We start from the raw sequence: 5,957 nt of genomic DNA, 5'->3' as shown, positions 1-5,957 counted from the left end.
CCTTTTACGGATATGTTTGCCCTGTCTTCCTGGTCTTAGCTGATTGGCCCAGGAGTAGACAACAGACCAAAGAGCAGCCAGTCAGATTCTTTTCCCCACATTAGGAACTGAGACCCAAAGTCTTGATAAACTCTTTGCCTGGAACTGTGACATGAGAACCTGGGATCCTAAGGCAACCTCATGTTAACAAGCGGGCTAAGAAGTGAGGAGAGCTGTCAGGGAAAGGACAGAACAAAGCGCACAAGTGTAGAGAAGCAGAGACAGGTGACAGTGAGAATTCCTGGCATAATGTTTTGGTTCCCAGGTTCCAAGCCCATTCTTCTTCTTCTTTTTTTTTTTTTTTTTTTTGAGTTTAAATGCATTTTATTTTTAGACAACCTACATGACATGTTTTTTTCTTAAAAACAATGCCTCCGCTCCAAATAAATCAGGGTCAAAACAAATGAAGAGCTCAAGATGCCATCAGTCCCATCTGTCTAAGTCCTGGTGTCATGTGGATGAAGAGGAGCAGCCCGTTACAGCAACAGGTGACATATCCAAAGTCATGGCCGAATTTGTTAACATTTCTCCATTTCTAAACGATCCTTAAAGAAAATCATATATGGGGTCACACCATCCTCACGGTAGTCCAGCAGAGCAACCATGCCATCTGGATTCATGTTTTCACCAATAAAGAAGTGGTAGTTTTTGAAATTAGCAAGGATGTGCTTGATTTGTTCTGCAGCCCCTGTCATAAAAGGCTTTACTCTTTCTGGCCTCTGTTCTTCAAGTTTGCCTTTGATTGATTTCATATAATCTTTGAGGTGCTTCTTGTAGGCTTCTTTCGTGAAGCTGGTTTCCGGCAAGTGATGGTTCATGACAATATCAACACCAGTGATTACTGTGCTTTCGTACCTTCGCCCTCTGGGCCTTCAGCGGAAGCATTTCCACCAATGAGCGAGTCATCAACGTTACCCTCTGTCCTACTGACCATCTTCCCCTCCACCTCCAGGCACAGCCCGTCCGCGATCTCCCGGATCTTGTAGATGTCGGAGAACATCTCATCATGGCTGATGAGGTCCCAGTAGATGATCATGACGACGGCTGGAGAGAGATGAGGGCGGCACTACCTTAGCAGAAGCCGGGAGCTCTGAGCGAGTGCGGTGCAGCCGGAGCGGCACTCGGGCAGGGGGAGGGGGGGGAGCGGGCGGAAAAGTCCAAGCCCATTCTTACCCTTGGGTTCCATGAGACAGTCACAACTGTGTTCTTATTTTCAAGTTCGTGTTGTGTTCAGTCTCACTCACCATGGTCACTGCTATTCACAATTTAAGTCCCAACTGACCTCTTCCACTTCTATTCACTCACCCTGGATTATTTCATTCCCACTGGAGCTTATCCCAGAACCCCATCCTACTCGGTTGAAAAGCGCCATCGCTTTGTATTTCTGGAGGAAGGAATGCCATAGCTCAGGAGAAATCCTCACTGGTACATCTGGTTCATCCTTGCTTCATACCATCCTGGGGCTTAAGGCTTTTCTGCCATGGCTTTCTAACAAGAAATCATCTGTTCCTTGACTTTCCTCTGGGCCCTGCCAGCCTTCTAACTTGGCAACCTCACTTTAGTGCCCAAGCCTGATACCTCTTATCCAGAATGCCTTTTTCTCTAAGCCTGGCCAGTCTGACTTAGCACCTGCCCTCTCCATTCAAGAACAGCCATGTTCTCAGCCATGCCCCCCTCCCTGACCTGGGTTTTCATATCGGCTTGGTGCCTGTTAGCACCTGCCCTCAGGACTCAGCTCCATAACCTTTCCTTAGGACAGAGCCCAGTTCAGAAATAGCAAATACATGGCCCGTGTGGTCAGTTCCTACTATTCCCACCAAAGAAATGTTTTCATTGATCATATCACTCTTTCTTGCTCATGCGCGACAAGGCAACATCTTAGAATCTTTAAAACAGTTCTCTAACATCAAGAAATTATCCATCAGGGTTTGGTTCTGGTGGTATGAAGGAATGAGAACATTGACAAGGAAGAGACATTTCGAGAAAGATTTGGGGAAATGTGTTGAATTCTGCTTTTTTAGCCCTTAGATTTGAGGAGAAGCCATAATTTCTAGGTGCAGCATTCTGATAGACAGCTGGAAAGCCAGGGTCATAGAGGAACAGGGCCCAGGGAGGGATACCTCCTTCCCCTCCTTGGGATCTCTCTGCAGGCTGGGCCTGTTCCCCTTGACTGTCCTCAGCCCTGGTCAGGGGCCCCTACATTTCTGTGGGAACTATTTGTGCTTTGGGTAATGTAGGGGCTAAAAACTTTGGTTCTAGAGCCAGGCTACCTGGGTTTGGATCCCAACTCTGCCACTACCAAACGTGGGAGGCATTTTGGGCAATTTATTTACCCCTCTGTTCCCATGCCTTTGTTTCCTCATCTGTAAAATGGGATAGTAATCAGATCTATCTCACTGGATTGTTGTGAGGATTGAGCTCATACGTGTAAAGGCTTAGAATGGTGCTCAGTAAATGGCTGCAACTATTACTGTCCCACAAGGAGACTATAGTAGAAGCTCCTTGTAGACTCAGTTGGTCTTCCTCATCTTTCTCTGGCACATAGATGGTTCTGAATAATAATGAAGAGCTCAGGCTTTGAAGTCCCAAAGATGAAATCTCAGCTCTGGCACTGGGTGACCTGAGAATAAGTGCCCTCCTTGTAAAACTGAGGTAACAATACCACTTTACAGAATCACTGTATTAAGTGAGATAACATGCATAAAACTCCAAGGACATAGCAAACTCAAAAAAAAAAAATGCAAACGCTTATTATCAGGGCTAGGTATAGTGTTGTGGCTGTGCCCGACGCCTTGGTTTTGAATTCTGATTCTGCCACACAGTTGTTTCCTAATCTTGGCAAGTTCCTCAAGCTCCCTGGGCCTCGGTTTTCTCCTCTGGAAAGTGGCAATAATGCTAGCACCTCACATATGGGGTGGAGGTACGGGTCAAGTGAGAAAATACACATCTAGTCCTTGACACATATCTCAGTCAATGCCAGCTTATTTCTTGTGTGCCCAATAAATGGATCAATTGCAGAAAACTTCTTAAAAAATAAATTTGCTGAAGGACAGCATCTGTGAGCTCTATAATTACAGGGATTCATCCTAATGTCAGATTCAGGTTGAGCTAAACCCATAAATGCAAGGAGAGCCCTGAGAGGCTGCAGCCCAGGAAGCTACGCCTTCTCCCTGATGTCTCTTCTCATGGCATGGGCCATGGGGACAATTAGCACCATAGGCTGCCAGAGCTGGAAGTGTCTTTATGGCTAGTCGTGCAGACTATTTCCTCCTGGGTACTTGAAACCCAAAGAGGTCAAGACCCCAGTGTGGACTGAGTCTGAACCAAAATTTAGGTTAGTCCAGTGCTTTCATCACTGCAAAACACACTGCTTCTCGACTCCATAGCCTCCTCACATGAAAACAGAAGTCAGCTTGCTGTCCTTCGCCTGCTTCAAGGCATCAGGGAGCTAGGAATTTCAAACTCCTCCTGGGACAGAAATTTGGCTGCCACAATAGGACGGTAAAGCAAGAATGGTGTAGATTCTACTTTCAGCCTCTAGAGGGAGCACTGGGCACGGCTGGGAAGCACCAGCCTGGAGCGCTCCCAGGCCCTTTGGGCGCTGGCTGCAGCCAGGCCTCCTCCCAGCAGGCCAAGCCCTTCTGCAGCACGTGGAGCAATGGGAAAAGCCACGATCTGGCCATAAACACATGGCTTTCAGGCCTTATTCCACTAATGCAAGTTGTGTGCATTTGTGCCCATACCTTAATCCCACAGAGGCTCCTCTGTTATGTGGGAAGAACCAGATCTGCCTTGCCTCTTCCAGCTTTAAAAGGCCTAAGTCTAGGAATATATTCCAAATAAACAGAAACAAGCCTGCACATTTGTGTACAACAGCAGATTTTCACACTTTTTGGTCTCACGACCTTTTTATACTCCTGAAAAATTATTGAAGACCCCAAAGAGCTATTGTTTATATAGCTTTTATCTATCAATATTTACCATATGATAAATTAATACGAAGATGTCTAAATATATACTCATTTAGAACTAACAAGTCATTATATGTTAGCATAAAGAACAGTTTTGTGAAATGATATTTTCCAAAACAAATAATACATTTTTTTTCAAGTCTTTTTAATGTCTGGCTTAATAAGAGAGAGATGAATTCTCCTTTTGCAATGAGTCTGCGGTGATTTCACTTCTGTAACCTCTGCAAAACTCAACTATGCAGTGTGAGAGAATGAGTGTGAAAAATGAAATGAAATGAAAAAAAATTTAACCTTGAAATGAGGAAAAAAATTAACCTTGAGAGCTCCCTGAAAGGGTCTCCGGGACACCGCCAAGGTCCACACTTTGAGAACAGCATTTCTGTGTGCTTTATGACAGGGAGACCCCTCTGGCTCTTCTCACAGCCACCAGCCTGGTTCAGACAAATGTCATACAGGACAGGTGACAGCAAAGCCTCAGAACTGGTTTCCTTGCCCCTCTCCTCCCACCCCTCCCACCCGTGGAGGGAATTCTTCATAAAACGCTGCCTGATTATGTCATGGCCCTCCTCAAAGTCCTCCTGTGACTCCCCACTGCCTAGTCACGGCTCATACTGGGGCCCGGCTCCATGGTCTGACTGCAGCCAAAATTCCAGGCTTAGGTCACACTCTGGCCCTCTGCTATGCATGGTGGTTTTAGCAAAACCCTCCTCCACACGTGCCTTCATGGCCCACCTTTACCCTTAGGCTTTTGTTTTTCCTGGTCCCTGCACTTCAAACACCCGCTCTCCCACTTCTTCCCATTCTCCTTTTGCTTTCAGACTCATCCCCCCCCATCCCCCGCAGATCTTCTACAAGCTTCTAAAACACTTACTTAGTTTTCCCTCATTTAGGGGAAGCAGAGTGTTATGTTGTAGGGCTTTTGATCCAGCTATGGTGAAGTAAGTACCCTCAAAAAGTTGCTTTATTGGTTTCTTATTGCCACTCTAACAAATTACCACAAACTTCTTGGCTTAAAATGACACAAATTTATCTTATGGTTCTGGGAGTCAGAAGATGAAAACGGTTTTAGGGGCTAAAATCTATGTGTTAGCAGAACTTTGTTCCTTTTGGAAGCTCTAAGGGAGAATCCATTGCCTTTCCAGCTTCCAGAGGCCTTCCTTAGCCAGCGATCCCTCCAGCCTCTCTCTCTGCTCCTCCCTCTCTCTGACTTTGCCTCTCTCTTATAAGGGCCCTCGTGATTACATTGAACTCACCTGGATAATCTGGGATACTCCCCCACAGCAATCGCATCTGCAAAGTCCCTTTTGCCATGGAAAGTAATATATTCACAGGTTCCAACGATCAGGGCGTGGACATTTTCGGGTGGCCACTATCCAGTCTACTATCATAATTGCTATTAGCAAAAGATAAAAGTCAAAACACAAACTCAATGGGTCATACAAGTCTTAGAGTCAGACATATGTCCCTACGTGGAGATAAAACTCATTCACCTGATTGCTTTGAAGACTAAATGAGATAATCAGCAAGAAGCATGACAGCTGCGTAATGATCACTTACCAAATGTCTGTGACTATTATTATTAGCCATTATTTGGCATTTTACCACCAGCCAGCTTGGAGTCCCCCTCACAGCACTTGTGATATTTAATAACTTTATATGTATGTTGGCTGACTGTGGAGTATGTTATGATTTTAATTATGTTTTAATTATGTAAGCACTACCTTAATACATTCTCCTTGTAAAAAAAAATTAGTTTGTGTAATTCATCTCCCTCATATTAGATCATAAACCTCACATGGACAAAAACTATTGTACACACCATCAAATTTCCAGAATCTACTCCAGTAGCAAGTACATACATAGTTAACACTCAGTAGGATTAATGGATTCAATCTACCTTTTAAAATACCTCTCTGGTTTCCCGTCGCCTTCAGAATGGAGTTCAGG

General features: G+C 45.0%; 1 pseudogene; it reads right to left on the bottom strand.

Annotated features, from left to right (window-relative positions):
- Positions 1-328: 328 nt before the first annotated feature.
- LOC113939637 lies at positions 329-5,336 on the bottom strand (annotated as a pseudogene).
- Between the last annotated feature and the right edge of the window lie 621 nt (positions 5,337-5,957).

Source organism: Zalophus californianus, chromosome 4, assembly GCF_009762305.2.
Source record: "Zalophus californianus isolate mZalCal1 chromosome 4, mZalCal1.pri.v2, whole genome shotgun sequence".
Lineage (NCBI taxonomy): Eukaryota > Metazoa > Chordata > Mammalia > Carnivora > Otariidae > Zalophus > Zalophus californianus.
This window is presented reverse-complemented; position numbering and strand designations above follow the sequence as displayed.